Raw genomic sequence first — 18,797 nt, 5'->3', positions numbered from 1 at the left:
AGCATGTCCGAGACTTGCTTGAGATCACGTTGCTTTGGCTTTTCTTCATTGTGCTGATGTACGTGACAGTGAAGTTGGCAGGAGAGAGTGGCGAGAGTAAAGTGCAGCCTCCTCCTGCAGCCCATTAGGACCGTTCATTTGGCTCTCTCAGAAGGAAAAAGGAAAAGTCTTCCTCTGAAGAAGACTACCTTTTCCATACCTTAACCCTGCTCGAGATGGACCTCGTGAAATTTGTGTCCAGTGTGTGGAATCTGAAATTCGCCACGTCAACTGGTGGTAACCACCGCCCCCACAATGTCGAGGTTCCTGCAGACCTATGAGCTCTGGGGCAACGAAGGATCCAACTGACTGGATTTGTGAGTCAAAGTAGGAGAGGAATTGTTGAACGTTGACATACCTTATCCAAACTAATAAAACTATTCTGAAGCAAAACAAAAAAGTCTCTGATATTTTTTATTCACTCTATAGTTTTACCTTTTGCAGAATGTCATATAATTGGCAGCATGCAGTGTATAATCTTTTCCAGGCTAGCTGATTTTACTTTATAACATTCATTCAGGTTTCATTCATTTCTTTTTGTGATTTGATAGCTCATTTTGTTTTATTCTTCAATAATATTCTGTTATGTTGATGTACTATAGTAGTTTATCAAGTCGTCTCTTAAAGCACACTTTGGTTGCTTCCGATTTGTGTTTGTGTGTGTGAGAGAGACAGAGACAGGGAGAGAGATAGCATGAATTAAGCTGTTATAAAATTCATGTGCATGTTTTTGTGTGGGCAGTAGCTATCAAATCATTTGCTGAACTATCTAGGAGCACAATGGTTAGATCATGCGGTCTGACAATGTTTAGCTCTGTAAGAAATTGCTTCCAAATGGCATTCCCACTAACAACGAATGAGAGTTTCTGTTGTCCTTCATCTTTGCCGGCAAATGGTTTGTCAGATTTTTGTAACTGACCATTCCAATAAGTCTGTAGTTGTAGCTCATTGTTCTAATTTCACCAGTCTACTCTAAAAAGTTATCTTATTTCCATATTTCCATTGTGTTTTATTACCATAAATTCTTCAGGTGTTTTTTCTTTAATCTGAAGTTTAATCCCACTCCTGACATTGCCTACATTTGGGGCTTCCCCAGTAGCTCAGAAGGTAAAACATCTGCCTGTAGTGCGAGAGATCTGGGTTCGATCCCTGGGTTGGGAAGATCCCCTGAAGAAGGGAATGGCAGCCCACTCCAGTACTCTTGCCTGGAAAATTCCATGGATGGAGGAGCCTGGTAGGCTACAGTCCATGGGATCGCAAACAGTCAGACACGACTGAGCAACTTCACTGGTTTTCTGAGGTTTAAAAAGATCGTCTGCTCTTCTGCTCAGCAAAACTTCTGCCTCTGTTTATGCCATCAGTGATTACTTTCCTTAATTAGTCCTCTAATAATTTTTTCATGAAGGACTCATAAGTTGAAATCATGCATATTAGAAAAAATTATTTTTAATTGAACAACGCTGAGCACATTTTCTTTTCCTGAGTATTGCTTTGTCCACTATTGTTCAGTGCTGCCACACAAGATTTTAATTTCAGCATGAAATTCTCCCCTTTTTCTTTGGTTTGTTTTGATTCTCTTCTATCCTTTCCAGATGCTAACCAAATTGGTATTCATACCAGTTGCAGTTGCAGTTTTATATTTATCATGAAGTTTCACTACAAGCATATGTGTATTTTATATGAACCTTCACTTTATTATGTGTGTTCTTCATATTGTTTTGAAAAACTATATGCTCTTTATTCCAGTTTTTAACAGTCCGTGCCTCTTGTCCATTTAGTTTCAACTGAATCCATTGATAAAAACTTTGAAAGAGAGAACAGCCATAAAATATGTTGGTATAGTTATTGAAGAAAGTAGATTTCAAAAAGAACAGTAACAAAACTGTTTGCTATTGAATAGCCAAATTAATTTTCTCTCAGTGTATTTTGTATTTATGAAAGTCCAAATGTTCTTGCATGTAGTCTATACAGAGAAGATAAATTAGCAACCACCTCAATAGGACATAGATTTACAGAAAATCTAATGTTCAGTTTTATCTAGCTCAACTTAGAGTTTTGTTATAGTTCAGTTATCCACAGTCTTGTTTTCGTGTCAGCAAAGAGAGTGTGCTAGTTCTTTTTGGGGGCAAAGATATTTTAATCAACCTTTTCATATGCTTTTGATTTTCAAGAGAAGAGAAATCTTAAGACACTTGTTTTCGTATGTCTGGTACTGTACCTGATGAATATTTTTCTATTTAACATGTTATCATTAGAAAAATGTACATTCTGCTTACTTTCAACACTGATTTTAACTTGGATTGGCATTACTGACTCAATGGACATATCTTTCAGCAGGCTCCGGGAGATGGAGAAGGACAGGAAAGCCTGGCGTGCATGGGTCGCAAAAAATTAGACACGACTGAGCGACTGAAATGATCCTATTAAGCACAGTCATTACAAAGGTTACAAAATAACATGTAGTCCTCAAATAAGACCCGAGGACAACATTTGTCACCGTTCTTTTGTCCCAAATTCACCTGGTAATTTGTTGTAGCCATCAGTGTTTGGTAATTTGCTTTCTATGGAAGAATGATAAATTGCACATAATTTAATGACTGAATGTGGTTTGGGAGTGAGCTATTCTCTCAGATAGTTACCCTCTTCAGAAATAGGACTTTAGGTGCTACTGTTAATGAATACCAACGTACCCAGTATAGTTAGGCCAAGCGATATCAGAACATTGGAGCTTAAAGCAGAGAGAGTTTTATTGCAGGGCCATGAAAGGATGGCATATGGCTTTAAAAATCCTGAACTCCCCAAGAGTTTTCAGCCAAATTCACTTCTGGGAGAGGTGAGGGAGGGGTGTGATTAACCGTTGCAAACGTCTCCCTGTCAGATCTTCTGTTACTGAAATAAGGTCACGGTGAGGTAACAGTGTTCATTTAAGCCTCTAGCGAAACAAACATGATTCCCTATGCTGAAAGAAAAGCTTCCAAGCTTGACTTTCACACTCCAAGGTCCTGTTTAGGAGGGAGGGGGGGGCCCTGGGCATGCTGGTTATCCTGACTGGGAGCATTCATCCAGCACCCAGTCTTGATCCTCCCACAGGAAGCCAGTCCCAGCTGAAGAGGCAGCTCTCAGTTCTCTGTGCCCTCTTCTTACCAAGCTCCCCATACCTTGCCCAGCCATCTTCAATAAGGGAGCCAGGTGTCCAGCATGCAGCTGACCCTCAGTCTCCTCAGTCTACCCAGCGGGCAGGGGCTGGGTCCGGTAGACCGACTCATTCAGAAGCCACAAACATTTGGTCATGGAGGTGTGGATGCGAGAGCTTGGCTGTTGCTCTGCACCCGGAGACAGGCCAGTGAGCAGCTCTAGCAAGCGGCTCTGGGCCACTGCAAGACATAGCCTTTAGCCTGTTCCCAGGTGCCCTGGCTTGCTACCCAGCCCAAGGCCAGAGGACTTGGAGGGCCCTGGGCAAAGCCTGCAATGTATCTTTAACTAAACTCTTCTGACAGGCTGACTCTGGTGGAGCTGCATTTCGAACTTCACTAATGGACATGAGCTAAGTGTGCAGCTCCATTTTCCTCCTGCCCTCTTACACTATCTTCTTTGGTGAGATTACTCAATGTATGAATAAAGTTGGTACCTTGGACCATCATGGTCCATTTCCAGTAGCCCTTGATAACCGCATTCAACTCTCTGTTTCTATAACTCAGGTATTTTAACTAACAATATCATGTGATGATAAAGCTTTTGTCTTCCCCTAATTGAAATATTTTACTTAGTGGAATGTCCCTAAAGACATATGTATTGTAAATGGGGGAACCATTTATTTACTCACTGCTGGAAGTCTAGTTGCATTGTAATATTTTTTTTTCTCTCTTCGAATTTAATGAGTTTACATCAAAAAATTAGGTAGTCATCTTACATTTACGGAATAAAAATCTTTTTTTAAAGAAAAACAATACAAAGAGTGAGAGGATCTTAACCAAGTTTACATTTCTTTTTGTTATAGTTTTTAACAATTCATCTCATCATATTGCAATGTGCAAATGCATTTGCAGCACCCACTGCAATCATGAAACTAAATTTAAGGAAGTACAGTGCTACTCATGGCCCTCAGAAGCTCATTTACCTTCTGTTAAAAACTCTATGGTATATAAGCCTTACATAATAATGCTACTTAACCACCATTTGTCACAAGAACCGTCATCAAAGTTTTCTGGAAATGAGTTCACACATGAACTAAATATTTAAAACGTGAAATGTTCCTTATTTTAACTTTAGTGAGATTTTCCTTTTTCATTTAGAAACACTTTATAGGTTAAAGCAAAAGCTGATAAGAGTCCAGATAACTAAAACTGTACTCCTGAGTTCAAACTTACAGATAAGTCTTTTGTAAATAGTTCTCAATAAAATATCCTCCCTCCCCAGCCCCCTTGCCCCAAATCTTGAATTTTTTTTCTTACAAAACTTTGGTCAAGAGTATAAATATTTCCAGGCAGATATGTATGCCATACGATAGCAAGAACAGTAACACCCAACTAATGACTTTAGGTTTTAGAAAGAGAAGGCAATTAAAATGTACTCAAAGTTACATTAAGAAAAGCTTTCACTGGGTAATATTGAAACAGTCACAAAGGTTAAGAAAATACTGATATCAAAGTACAAATGACTACAATGTTAAAATAGACAAAAACTACTATACAAGAGCCTCTTTTAAAATTAAAGAACACAACACATGAGTCAGGATCGCTTTCCTGTTCTACTCATGAATTTTAGTCTTTATATTCATAGGGTTGGTTATGTTGACATCTAGGAGAGTTTCTTATGACATCTGATGAAGTCTCTTTCCAAATTCAGACGATGGATCTTCCCTAAGGAGCTTTTTGACTTGGTCACATGTTGGTCACTGTACAATTTCAAAGTAGTGCAGTATCGCCATGATGTGTTGAGGCATGAAGACGTATCCTGTGTACAGTGCCATCCCCACGATGGAAACCAGCATGGAATTGAACACAGTCCGCTCCCAGGGCTCCAGCATGTAGAGCGCCGTGACCAGCAGGTACTGGTGGAAGAACCAGGACATCTGCTTCCAGGCCCGTGCCAGCGCCATCCTCGCCACGCGCCTCCTGTGTTGCAGCCAAATGTCAGTCTGTCCGGCTGGCCTCCTGCTCTGTAATATTTTTAAATCAATTTTTATTTGAGTATAGTTACTTTACAGTGTTGTATTAGTTTCTCCTGTACATCAGTGTGAATCAGTTATATGCTTACATAGATCCCTACATGTTGGATTGTCTTCCCATTTGTGTCACCACAGAGCACTGAGTAGAGTTCCTTGTGCTTTTCTTTCTGATTTTGTTAGTAATTTAAATTGATTTCTTTATTTTAACTGGAGGATGATTACTATACAACATTGTGACGGTTTTTGCCATACATCAACCTTAGTGAGCCATAGGTACACATGTGTCCAACACATCCTTAAGCCCACCCCACATCCCTCCCCACCCTATTCCTCTGGGTTCTTCCAGATTACTGGCTTTGGATGCCCCGATTCATGCACAAGTACACCTGAAGGATGATTTTCCTGCATGAAATATGTACTTTTCTATGTTTCACAGATGAAAATATGGGTTCAGAGTTTTCTACATGAAATATGAAATCTGCATTTCCCATTTGAAAATCTAGTTGTATATTTTTGGTCATGATACATGGCTTATGGGATGTTACACATCTGGATGTCTGTGCACACTTTTTCCTACATGAATATGGAATTGTGTATAGCTCACATAGGACAATTTGAGCATACATTTTTCTGCTTGAAGTATGGAATTTTATATATTTTCTGTATGAAAATCTCCATTAAGATGTTCTGACATGAAGTATGTTCTCGATAGCTCAAATATGAAAGCATGATGCAAATTTTCACTCAACGAAATAGAAACTTTGTACATTTCAAAAATGAAAATCGAGGTACAGATGATCTTACCTGAAATTTCGTATATTTTATACTTCACACAAAGACTTTTGGACGCAGGTTTCCTTGGTCTACATATGCAATGCTCTATTATTTCACATATGAAAATAGGAGTGCTGTTAGATTTTCAGTTCTGTTCAGTGGCTCAGTCGTGTCCGACTCTTTGGAAATCAGGGATCAGTGAGAGGCGGCGACCGGTCCTACAGAGAAAAGACGACACGGAGCCAAGACAGGCGGCGTCCGGTCCTAGAGAGGAAGACGTCCGGGATCAGTGAGAGGCGGCGTCAGGTCCTAGAGAGGAAGACGTCAGGGATCAGGAGAGGCGGCGTCAGGTCCTAGAGAGGAAGACGTCAGGGATCAGGAGAGGCGGCGTCAGGTCCTAGAGAGGAAGACGTCAGGGACTAGTGAGAGGCGGCGTCCGGTCCTAGAGAGGAAAGATATCACGGAGCTGTGAGAGGCCGGGTCCAATCCTAGAGAGGACGACCTCAGGGATCAGTTAGAGGCGGCGTCTGGTCCTAGAGAGGAAAGACGTCACGGAACGACCTCAGGGATCAGTGAGAGGCGGCGACCTGTCCTAGAGAGGAAAGACGTCACGGAAAGACGTCCCGGAGCCGTGAGAGGCGGCGTCAGGGTCTACACAGGAAAGACGTCAGGGATCAGTGAGAGGCGGCGACACGTCCTAGAGAGGAAAGACGTCAGGCATCAGTGAGAGGCAACGTAACGTCCTAGAGAGGAAGACCGCAGGGATCAGTGAGAGGCCGCATCTGTTCCTAGAGAGGACGACCTCAGTGATCAGTGAGAGGCAGCTCCGGTCCTAGAGAGGACGACCTCAGGGATCAGTGAGAGGCCGCATCTGGTACTAGAGAGGACGACCTCAGGGATCAGTGAGACGCAGCGACAGGTCCTAGGGAAGAACGACGTCACGGAAAGACGTCACGGAGCCGTGAGAGACAGCGTCCAATCCTAGAGAGGAAGAGAGCAGGGATCTGTGAGAGGCGGTGTCACGTCCTAGAGAGGAAGACGTCAGGGATCAGTGAGTGGCGGCGACGGGTCCAGAGAGGAAACGTATCACGGAACCGTGAGAGGCGGCATCACGTCCTATAGAGGAAAGACGTCAGGCATCAGTGAAAGGCAACGTCAGGTCCTAGAGAGGAAGACCGGATGGATCAGTGAGAGGCTGCGTCCGAGCCTACAGAGGACGACCTCAGAGATCAGTGAGAGGCGGCGTCACGTTCTAGAGAGGAAAGACGTCTGGGATCAGTGGGCGGCGCCGTCAGGTCCTTGAGAGGAAAGATATCACGGAGTTGTGAGAGCCGGCGTCCGGTCCTAGAGACGAAAGACGCAACGTAGCCTTGAGAAGCGGCCTCCCTTCCTATAGAGGACGACCTCCAGGATCAGTGAGAGGCGGCGTCACGTCCTAGAGAGGAACGACGTCCGGGATCAGTGAGAGGTGGCGTCCGGTCCTAAAAAGGACGGCCTCAGGGGATCAGTGAGAGGTGGCGTCACCTCCTAGAGAGGAAAGACGTCAGGGATCAGTGAGAGGCGGCGTCCGGTCCTAGAAAGGACGACCTCAGGGATATGTGACAGTCGGCGTCCTGTCCTAGAGAGGAAAGACGTCACGGAACACTGAGAGGCGGCGTCAGACCCTAGAGAGGAAAGACGTCTGAGATCAGTGAGAGGCGGCGTCCGGTCCTAGAGAGGACGACCTCAGGGTTCAGTGAGAGGCGGCGTCAGGTCCTAGAGAGGAAAGATATCACGGAGCTGAGAGAGGTGACGTCACGTTCTAGACAGGAAAAACGTTAGGGATCGGTGAGAGGCAACGTCACGTCTTAGGAAGACCAGAGGGATCAGTGAGAGGCGGCGACAGGTCCTAAAGAGAAAAGACATCACGGAAAGACGTCACGGAGCTGTGAGAGGCGGCGTCCGATCCTAGAGAGGAAAGACGCCACGGAGCCGTGAGACGTGGCGTCAAGGTTCTAGAAAGGATTAGGGTTAGAGGGTTAGGGTTAGAGGGTTGGGGTTAGGGTATAGAATTAGGTTTAGGGTTAGGGGTTGGGTTACGGTTTGGTTTAGGGGTTAGGTAGGTTTAGGGTTCGGTACCCACCTTGAGGCCAGGGTGCAGGCTCGTGGCGTTCTCTCCCCTCAGCGGGGTAGGAGGCTAGTGTGCCAGTCTCAGCCACCTTCCCTGAAGACCAAGCACGAGCTGATGGACAAGGAGGAGCAGCTATTTTTCTTCACGTAGCGCGCGGGGCTCCTGCTGGCTGAACAGAAGCAGAGATGGAGGCGTGGGGTGCAGAGGCGGAGCCTGTACGCCAGCACTGGACCCCCGCCCCTCGCCCCTCGTCCCCCATGCTTTGCATTCAGACTCAGCTTTAATAAAAGCTGTGTTGCTCCGGTACCTCCAGGCCTGTCTCGGGAGGCAGGCACGGTAACAAAATGTCAGTCTCCCCTCATTTGTCACTTAAACCAGCAAATGATAAGGGATAGAGGAAAAGATGGTTGGATGGCCTCACCGACTGAATGGACGTGAGTTTTAGCAAACTCCGAGAGATATTGAAGGATGGGGAAGCCTGGTGTGCTGCAGTCCATGGGATCGCAGAGAGTCAGACATGACTCAGTGACTGAACAACAATGATAAGGGATGAGCCCATTTGGATGTCCTGTCAGTCAGCTGCTGAGACAGACGTCCTGCGGTGACTGGGGTGGGATCAATTGCAGTTCTGCACAAGGTGAGATGGGAGATAACTGCATGTTAACCTGAGGCGACAGGTAAAAAACTCCAGTGTAAACCGAGGTGATGTGTGTGATCCACCCTAGATCCACCCTGGGATCTTCTTCAGCTCCACCCAACACTGATGGGTTGTAGGATGACTCCTAGCTGCCAAGGAACTCAAGTGTGGGAACAAGCACTGTTACACTTGAGGTGAGATGTAGGCTCAGACTCAGGCTCTCTGAGGCTAATTGTGAAGTTCATCCATTATTCTACCTGGGGGATGTAGAGGATCATCTCTAGGTGGAACTGAGTGGAGGTGTGGAGTCAGCCCAAATCCACCACAGGGTGAGGCATGGGGTCCGCCCAACTCCACCGTGGGCTGAGGTTTGGGGTCACTCCAACTCCACCATGGGGTGAGGTGTGGTGTCAGGCCCAAATAGACGGGGGGTGAGGTGTGGTGTCCGCCCCAGCTCCACCGTGGGGTTTGGAGTGGGTTCACCCCCAACTCCACGTGGGGTGAGGTGTGGGCTCAGCCCCCAACTACACATGGGGTATCGTTTGGGGTTGGCTCCAGCTACACCATGGGGTTTTGAGTGGGTTCACCCCCAACTCTACTTGGGGTGAGAAGTGGGTTCAGTCCCAGCTCCACCGTGGGGTGAAGTGTGGGCCAAGTCCCAGCTCCACAGTGGGGTGAGATGTGGGATCAACCCCAGGTCCACCTTGAGGTGAGATGTGGGGTCAACTCCAACTCCACCTGGGGTGAGTTGTGGGTCAGCACTAGCTCCACAGTAGGGTGAGGTATGTCGTCAGCCCTAACACTTGTGGGATGAGGGGTGGGGTCGGGCCCATTTCCACTGTGGTGTGAGCTGTGGGATCAGCCCCAACTCCACGTGGGGTGAGGTATGGGTTCAGCCCCAGCTCCACCGTGGGGTGAGGTGTGGGGTCAGCCCAACTGTTCTGTGGGGTGAAGTCTGGGGTCAGCCCCCAACTCCACCGTGGGGTGAGATTGAGGTCAGCTCCAGCTCCACGTGGGGTGAGGTGTCGGTTCACACAACTCCACGAGGGGTGAGGTGTGGGGTCAGCACCAACTTCATGTGGGGTGAGGTGTGGGGTCAGTCCCAACTCCACATGGGGTGAGTTGCGTGGTGAGCCCCAGCTCCACTGTGGTGTGAGGTTGGGTTCCGGGCAAATCCTCTGTGGTGTGAGGTGTAGGGTGAGCCCCAAACTCCACGTGGAGTGAGGTAACTTGTCTGCTCCCAACTCAATGTGGGGTGCGGTGTGGGTCAGGCCTATATCCTCGTGGTGTCAGGTGAAGGATCTGCCCCTACTCCACTGTGGGGTTAGGTGTGGGTCCAGCCCCATATCCACCTGGGTTGAAATGTGGTATCAGACCCAGGTCCACCGTGGGCTGAGGTATGGGGTCAGCCGCAACTGTACCTGGGGTGAGGTGTGGGCTCAACCCCCAACTCCACGTGGGTTGTTGTGTGGGGTTAGCCACAACTCCACGTGGGATGAGGTGTGGGATCACCACCAGGTCCACCTTGAAGTGAGGTGTGGGGTCAGATCCAACTCCACTTGGGGTGAGTTGTGGGTTCAGCAATAGCTCCACAGTTGGTCGAGATGTGTCATCAGCCCTAACACACGTGGGATAAGGTGTGGGGTCAGGCCCAACTCCACGTGGGGTGACGTGTGGGGTCAGCCCCCAACCCCAAGTGGGGTGAGGCATTAATCAGGCCGAAATCCACTTGGGGTCAGTTGAGGGGTCCGCCCAACTCCACGTGTGGTGAGGTGTGGGGCAGCCCCATTTCCACTGTTGGTAAGGTGTGGGGTCATCCCCGACTTCATGTTGGGTCAGGTGTGGAGTCAGTCCCAGCTCCATGTAGTGTGAGTTGTGGGTCAGGCCCAATTCCTCGTGGTGTCAGGTGAGGGATCTGCCTCAACTCCACCTTGCGGTGAGGTGTGGGGTCAATCCCATCGCCACCTGGGGTGAGGTGTGGGGTCAGCGCTAGCTCTTCCATGGAGTGAGGTGTGAGTTCAGCCCCAACTACATTGTGTGCTGAGGTGTGGCATCAGCTCCAGCTCCACCGTGGAATGAGGTATGGGGTCAGACCCAGCTCCACCGTGGGGTGAGGTGTGGGGTCAGCCCCAGCTTCACCGTGGGGTGAGGTGTGGGGTCAGCCCCACATGCGGTGAGGTGTCGGGTCTGCCCTCCGTGGGGTAAGGTGTGGTCTCAGCCCTAGCTCCATGGTGGGGCATTTTGTTGGGCCAGCCCCATGGGGTGCTTAGGTGTCACATTAGCCATATCTTACCGTGGGGAGAGGTGCGGGGTCAGTCCCCAACTCCTCCGTGGGTTGAAGTGTGGGGTTTCTTCGAACTCCACTGTTTGGCAAGGTGTGGTGTCAGCCCTAGCTCCACCGTGGGGTGAGAAGTGTGGCCAGCCCCAGGTCCACCGTGGGGTGAGTTCTGGGGTCTACCCACAAATCCTCCGTGGGGTCAGTTGCAGGGTCCACCCCCAACTCCTCCGTGGGGTGAGTGTTGGGGGTCATCCGCAGCTGAATTGTGGGGTGAGGTGTGTGGTTAGCCACAGCTCCACTGTGGGGTGAGGTATGGGGGCAGCCCCAGCTGAATCATGGGGTGAGATTTGGTGTCAGCCTCAACTCCACCGTAGGGTGAGGTGTGTGGTCAGCCCCTGGTCCACCGTGGGGTGAGGTCTGGGGTTTACCCACTATTCCTCTATGGGGTGAGTTGTAGGGTCAGTCCCCAACTCCTCAGTGGGATGAGGTGTCGTGTCAGCCCCCAGTTGACTGTGGGGTGAGTTGTTGGATCAGCTCTGGGTCCACTGTGTGTGAGATGTGTGTTCATCCACACTGTGGGATGAGGTGTGGAGTCAGCCCCAGCTCCACCATGGTGTGAGGTGTTGGGTCAGTCCCCTACTCCTCCATGGAATTAGGTTTCAGGTCAGTCCCAATGCCACTGTGGGGTGAAGTGTGGGGTTGGCCCCCAACTCCTCCGTGGGGTGAGGTGTGGTGTCACCTCAACTCTACCATGGGATGAGGTGTGTGGTCAGCCACAACTCCACTGAAGCGTGTGGTATGGGGCAAGCTCCAGCTCCACCATGGTGTGAGGTCTGTGGTAGGGCCTTGTTCCACTGTGGAGTGAGGTGTGTGGTCAGCCCCACCATGGGGGGTGTTGTGGACTCAGACCCAGCTCCACCGTGGGGTGAGGTGTGGGGTCAGCACAAACTCCACCATGGGGTGAGGTGTGGTGTTAGCCCAAACTCCACCATGGGATGAGTTGCTGGGTCAGATCCAGGTCCTCTGTGGGCTGAGGTGTGGGGTCAGCCCTGGATCCACGGTGGGTGAGGTGTTGGTTCAGCCCCAACTCCACCTTTGAGTGAGTTGTGGGGTCACCCACAACTAACCGTAGTGTGAGATGTGGGACTAGCCCCAGGTCCTCTGTAGGGGGAGGTATGAGTTTGGACCCAGCTCCACCGTGGGATGAGGTTTGCGGTCAGCTCCATCTCCACTGTGGGATGAGGTGTCATGTCAGCCGTAGCTCCCCCATGGGTGAAGTGTAGGGTCAGCCCTATCTCCACCGTGGGCTGATGTGTAGGGCCATTCCACAACTCCTCCATGGGGTGAGTTTGGGGTCAGTCTTAACTCCACCATGGGGTGAGGTGTGGGATCAGCCCCAACTCAACTGTGGGGTGAGGTTTGCGTTTAGGCCCTTCTGAATCGTGGGATGAGGTGTGTGGTCAGCCCCTACTCCACCGTGGGGTGAGGTCTGGGGTCAGCCTCAGGTCCTCTGTGGTGTGAGGTGTGGGGTCAGTCCCCAACTTCACCATAGGGTAAGCTGTGATGTCACTCCGAATTCTAGCATGGAGTGAGGTGTGGGGTCCACCCCCAACTCCAACGAGGGGTGAGGTGTGTGGCCATCCACTGCTCCACTGTAGGATGAAGTGTGTGGATACCCCCAGGTCCTCCGTGGGTGAGGTTTGAGTTCCATCCCCAGTTCCTCCATTGGATGATGTGTGTGGTCAGTTGGCAACTCCACTTTGGAGTGAGGTATGGGGTCAGTTCCCACCTCCTCTGTAGAGTGAGTTGTGGGGTCAGTTCCCAACTCCTCCGTGGGGTGAGGTGTTCTGTCAGCACCAACTCGATTGTGGGGTGTGATGTGTAGTCAACCCCAGTTCCACCTTGGGGTGGGGTGTGGAGTCAGTGCCAGCTCCACTGTGGGGTGAGTTGTAGGGGCAAACCACAGGTTCACAGTTTGGTGAGGTGTGGGTTCAGTCCCCATCTCCACCATGGGTTGAGGTGTGGGTTCAGCACTAACCCCATCGTGGGGTGAGGTGTGGGGTCACCCCCAGGTCCACCATGGGATGAGGTGTAGGGTCAACCCACGAGACTACCATGGGATGAGGTGTGGGGTCAGCACCAGGACCAACGTTGGGTGAGGATGGTGTCTGCCCACAATTCCTCCATGGGGTGAGTTGTGGGGGTCAGTCCCCAACTCCTCCTTGGGATGAAGTGTGGTATCAGCCCCAACTCCACCATGGGATGAGGTCAGCCCCGGCTAAACCGAGAGGTAAGGTGTGTGATCAGCCCTGGATCCACTGTGGGGAGAGGTGTTGGGTCAGCCCCGGCTCCACCATGGGGTGAGGTGTGTCCTCAGGCCTAGTTCCACCGTGGGGTGATGTGTGGAGTCAGCCCCCAAATCCTCCATCGAGTGAGGTGTGGGGTCACCCCCAGCTCCACCATAGGTTGAGATGTGTCCACAGTCCCAGCTCCTATGTGGGGTGAGTTGTGGAGTCAGCCCCCAAATTCTCCATTGAGTGAGGTGTGGGGCCACCACCAGCTCCACCGTGGGCTAAGGTGTGGCCTCAGACCTAGCTCCTCTGTGGGTGAAGTGTGGGGTCAGCCCCAACTCCATCATGGGGTGAAGTGTGGGATCAGCCCCAGCTCCACTGTGGGATGAGGTGTGGGATCTGCCCAGCTCCACCAAGGTGTGAGTTGTTGGGCAGACCCAGATCCACTGTGGGGTGTGGTGTGGGGTCAGCCCCAGCTCCAGCTTTGTGTGAATTGTGGGGTCAGCCTCAGCTCCACCATGGGGTGAGTTGTGCTGTCAGCCCCTGCTCCACCATCTGGTGAGGTGTGTGGTCAGCCAAAACTCCACCATAGGGTGTGGTATGGAGTAAGATCCATCTCCACTGTGGGGTGAGGTGTGTGGTCAGCCCCAGCTCCACCGTGGGCTGAGGTCTGGGGTCTACTCACAAGTCCTCTGTGGGTTGAGGTGTGGGGTAAGTCACCAACTCTTCCATGGGATGAGGTGTGGTGTCAGCCCCAAATCCACCGTGGAGTGAGGTTTGGGTCAGCCCCACTGGGGGTGAGGTGTGGGGTCAGCACCAGCTCCACCATGGGGTGAGGTGTGGGGCCAGCTCCCAACTCCGCCACGTGGTGAGGTATGGGGTCAGACCAACTCCTCTGTGGGGTGAGGTGTGTGCTCAGCCCCCAGCTCCACATGGGGAGAGGAGTGGGATTAGCCAAAAGTCCATGTGGGTTGAGCTGTGGAGTCAGCCCCATCTCCACCTGGGTTGAAATGTGGTATCAGACCCAGATCCACTGTGGGCTGAGGTATGGGCTCAACTGCCAATTCCACGTGGGTTGTTGTGTGGGGTTAGCCACAACTCCACGTGGGATGAGGTGTGGGATCACCGCAAGGTCTACCTTGAGGTGAGGTGTGGGGTCAGATCCAACTCCACTTGGGGTGAGTTGTGGGTTCAGCCAAAGCTCCACAGTTGGTTGAGGTGTGTTGTCAGCCCTAACACACGTGGGATAAGGTGTGGGGTCAGGCCCATTTCCACCGTGGTGTGAGCTGTGGGATCAGCCCCAACCCCACTGCCAGCAACTCCATTTGGGGTGAGGTGTGGAGTCAGCCCCCAACCTCAAGTGGGGTGAGGTGTAAATCAGGCCGATATCCACTTGGGGTCAGGTGAAGGGGTCCACCCAACTCTACGTGCAGTGAGGTGTGTCAGCCCCAAATCCACCATGGGATGAGGTGTTGGGTCAGCCCCACTGGGGGTCAGGTGTGGGGTCAGCACCAGCTCCACCATGGGGTGAGGTGTGGGGTCAGTCTCCACCTCCTCCGTGGGGTGAGGTTTTGGGTCAGTCCCAACTTCATCATGGGATGAGGTGTGGGGTCAGCCCGCAACTGCTCCATGGGGTGAGATGTGGGGTCATTTCCCAACCCCTCTGTTGGTGAGGTGTGTATTCAGCTCCAACTCCACCATTGGGTGAGGTGTGGGTTCCTACCTCACCCCACAGTGGAGATGGATCTTACTCCATGTGGTATGGATGGATCTTACCCATGTGGTGAGGTATAGGGTCAGCCCCAGCTCCACCATGTTGTGAGGTGTGGGGTAAGCCCAACTGTGGGTTGAGGTTGTGGGTAAGCCCCAACAGTGGGGTTAGGTGTGGTGTCAGCCACAACTTCACAGTGGGGTGAGGTGTGGAGTCAGAGGAAAGACGCTACGGAGCCAATAGAGGCGGCATCCGGTCCTAGAGAGGAAAGACGTCACGGAAAGACATCACGGAGCAGTGAGAGGCGGTGTCATACTTGTTTAATTTTCTTACAGTCTTGTTCATAGACGAAAGCTATTGAAAATTGAAGATCAGATTTGAAATAGTCATCAGTCTTAATTCCTTGTGAGGTTATTCATTGGCAGTTTATACAACTGAATGGATTGTGTGTAGCCATACTTTCTTGTTGTCATTCTGTGAATTTGAAGAATGTTTGAAGTTGTTTATGCCTTAAACATTAATACAGATGATGTCCAATATTTATCTGAATAGACTTGCTTTCAATTTGTAGTTTACTATGCGTATGTCTTTCTTTATTGATTTGGGTAGAACTTGTATTGAAACACTGAAAAATGTGTTAGAGCAACCATGCTGACCGTTTTTCTGAGGGTCATAATTAATATTTTCATTGTCAATGATGAGCATGACATTTGTACTGTCATTTTGCACAATGCCTCAGATCCTATGGGAAAACGTGCTGTTAATTCTACTTTTGTGAGGATTGAAATGATCGTAGAAACTGGAATTTGTTGAAATATTTATGTTTTAAATATATCTTGTGTATATAATACAAAAAAGATCTTCACGACCGAGATAATCACGATGGTGTGATCACTCACCTAGAGCCAAACATCCTGGAATGTGAAGCCAAGTGGGCCTTAGAAAGCATCACTACGAACAAAGCTAGTGGAGGTGATGGAATTCCAGTTGAGCTATTTCAAATCCTGAAAGATGATGCTGTGAAAGTGCTGCACTCAATATGCCAGCAAATCTGGAAAACGCAGCAGTGGCCACAGGACTGGAAAAGATCAGTTTTCATTGCAAACCCAAAGAAAGGCAATGCGAAAGAATGCTGAAACTACTGCACAATTGCACTCATCTCACATGCTAGTAAAGTAATGCTCAAAATTCTCCAAGCCAGGCTTCAGCAATACGTGAACCGTGAACCTCCAGATGTTCAAGCTGGTTTTAGAAAAAGCAGAGGAACCAGAGATCAAATTGCCAACATCCAATGGATCATCGAAAAAGCAAGAGAGTACCAGAAAAACATCTATTTCTGCTTTATTGACTAGGCCAAAGCCTTTGACTGTGTGGATTTCAATAAACTGTGGACAATTCTTAAAGAGGTGGGAATACCAGACCATCTGACCTGCCTCTTGAGAAACCTGTATGCAGGTCAGGAAGCAACAGTTAGAACTGGACATGGAACAAAAGATTGATTCCAAATAGGAAAAGGAGTACGTCAAGGCTGTATATTGTCACCCTGCTTATTTAACTTATATGCAGAGTACATCATGAGAAACGCTGGGCTGGAAGAAACACAAGCTGGAATCAAGATTGTCGGGAGAAATATCAATAACCTCAGATATGTAGATGACACCACCTTTATGGCAGAAAGTGAAGAAGATCTAAAGAGCCTCTTGATGAAAGTGAAAGAGGAGAGTGAATAAGTTGGCTTAAAGTTCAACGTTCAGAAAACTAAGATCGTGGCATCTGGTCCCATCACTTCATGGGAAATAGATGGGGAAACAGAGGAAACACTGTCAGACTTAATTTTGGGGGGCTCGAAAATCACTGCTGATGGTGATTGCAGCCATGAAATTAAAAGACACTTACTCCTTGGAAGGAAGGTTATGACCAACCTAGATAGCATATTTAAAAGCAAAGACATTACTTTGCCAACAAAGGTCTGTCTAGTCAAGGCTATGGTTTTTCCAGTGGTCATGTATGGATGTGAGAGTTGGACAGTGAAGAAAGCTGAGCACCGAAGAATGGATGCATTTGAACTCTGGTGTTGGGAGAAGACTCTTGAGAGCCCCTTGGACTGCAAGGAGATCCAACCAGTCCACCCTAAAGGAGATCAGTCCTGGGTGTTCATTGGAAGGACTGATGTTGAAGCTGAAACTCCAATACTTTGGCCACCTCATGCAAAGAGTTGACTTATTGGAAAAGACCCTGATGCTGGGAAGGATTGGGGGCAGGAGGAGAAGGGGACGACAGAGGATGGGATGGCTGGATGGCATCACCGACTCGATGGACACAGGTTTGGGTAGACTCCAGGAGTTGGTGATGGACAGGGAGGCCTGGAGTGCTGCGATTCTTGGGGTGGCAAAGAGTCAGACACGACTGAGTGACTGAACTGAACTGAACTGTGTATATAATTACCCAGATTACTGTTGTGTATTAGATTGCAATGTTACAATATGTATGATATACATGTGTTCCACTGTTATCCATTGGAAATGTGGTGGAGAGATATTTTGGTGGTGCAAGTGGTTTAAATGATGTGTTCACAGTGTTTATATTCCTGTTATGTGGTAATAGATCTTGGATCCATGTTTGAAATATTTCTCCCTCGTCTTTTGTTATGCATGTGAAGTGCCGAAATTGAAGATGATGCAGGTACATACTTCAAAAGGTAAGTCTTGGGTTGAGGGTGTGAGTAGGCTGTAAGTTAGGGTGTGGGTTAGGTTTAGGGTGTGGGATAGGGTATTGGGTTAGCGTTAGAATGTTGGGTTAGGGTTTTGGGTGTCGGGTTGGGGTGTCGGGTTAGGGTGTCCAGTGTTGGGTGAGGGTGTCGGGTGAGGGTGTCGGGTGAGGGTGTCGGGTGAGGGTGTCAGGTTAGGGTGTCGGGTTAGTGTTTTGGGTTCAGGTGTCAGGTTTGGGTGTCACGTCTGGGTGTCAAGTTAGGGTGTTGGGTTTGGGTTTGGGTTCATGTGTTGGGTTAGGGTGTCGGTGAGGGTGGCGGGTGTTGGGTTACGGGGTCGGGTTAGGGTGTCGGATGAGGGTGTCGGGTGTGGGTGTCGGGTGAGGGTGTTGGGTGAGGGTGGGGTGAGGATGTCGGGTTATGGTTGGGGTGTCGGGTTAGGGTTAAGGATAGAGTGCTGTTATTTCTGGAGAAGGCAATGGCACCCCACTCCAGTACTCTTGCCTGGAAAATCCCATGAACGGAGGAGCCTGGCGGGCTGCAGTCCATGGGGTCACTGAGTCGGACACGACTGAGCGACTCCACTTTCACTTTTCACTTTCATGCCCTGGAGAAGGAAATGGCAACCCACTCCAGTACTCTTGCCTGGAGAATCCCAGGGACAGGGGAGCCTGGTGGGCTGCCGTCTATGGGGTCGCACAGAGTCGGACACGACTGAAGCGACTTAGCAGCAGCAGCAGCAGCAGCAGCTGTTGTTTCTGCACCAAATGTATGTAATTATCTATAGCTCACATTGAAAATCTAGGCACAGATTGTCCTGCATGATATATGGAATATACTCTAAGAAAATCTGGAAAAAGATTTCCCAGTGGAAATATTGACTTCTTTATGTTACATTTATGATTATATATGACCACATATTCCTACACAATATATGGAACTCTCTATGGTAAACCTTGGAATATATGGACATTCCTTTTCCTACATTAAATATTAAATTCTCTCTACAACACATATGAAAATATTAGCCTGGCTTTTGTGGGCATAGATTTTCAAATGTGGAATACAGAATTCTGTATGTTT

General features: G+C 49.3%; 1 long non-coding RNA gene and 1 pseudogene across 2 annotated transcripts; one reads left to right on the top strand and one right to left on the bottom strand.

Moving 5' to 3' along the window:
* Nucleotides 1-3,876: 3,876 nt before the first annotated feature.
* LOC145536429 (serine palmitoyltransferase small subunit A pseudogene) lies at nt 3,877-5,189 on the bottom strand (annotated as a pseudogene). Its single transcript, XR_014075845.1, has one exon. The product of XR_014075845.1 is annotated as a serine palmitoyltransferase small subunit A pseudogene (transcript).
* Nucleotides 5,190-6,975: 1,786 nt separating this feature from the next.
* On the top strand, nt 6,976-17,632 carry LOC145536430 (uncharacterized). The gene is made up of 2 exons (XR_014075846.1): nt 6,976-8,727; nt 15,866-17,632. It is a non-coding gene; the product is annotated as an uncharacterized LOC145536430 (long non-coding RNA).
* The last annotated feature ends 1,165 nt before the right edge of the window (nt 17,633-18,797 follow it).

This window comes from Giraffa tippelskirchi, chromosome X, assembly GCF_054371585.1.
Source record: "Giraffa tippelskirchi isolate mGirTip1 chromosome X, T2T-mGirTip1v1.2.pri, whole genome shotgun sequence".
Classification (NCBI taxonomy): Eukaryota; Metazoa; Chordata; class Mammalia; order Artiodactyla; family Giraffidae; genus Giraffa; species Giraffa tippelskirchi.
The sequence above is the reverse complement of the archived record's forward strand: the minus strand, read 5'-3'. Positions and strand labels throughout refer to the sequence as shown.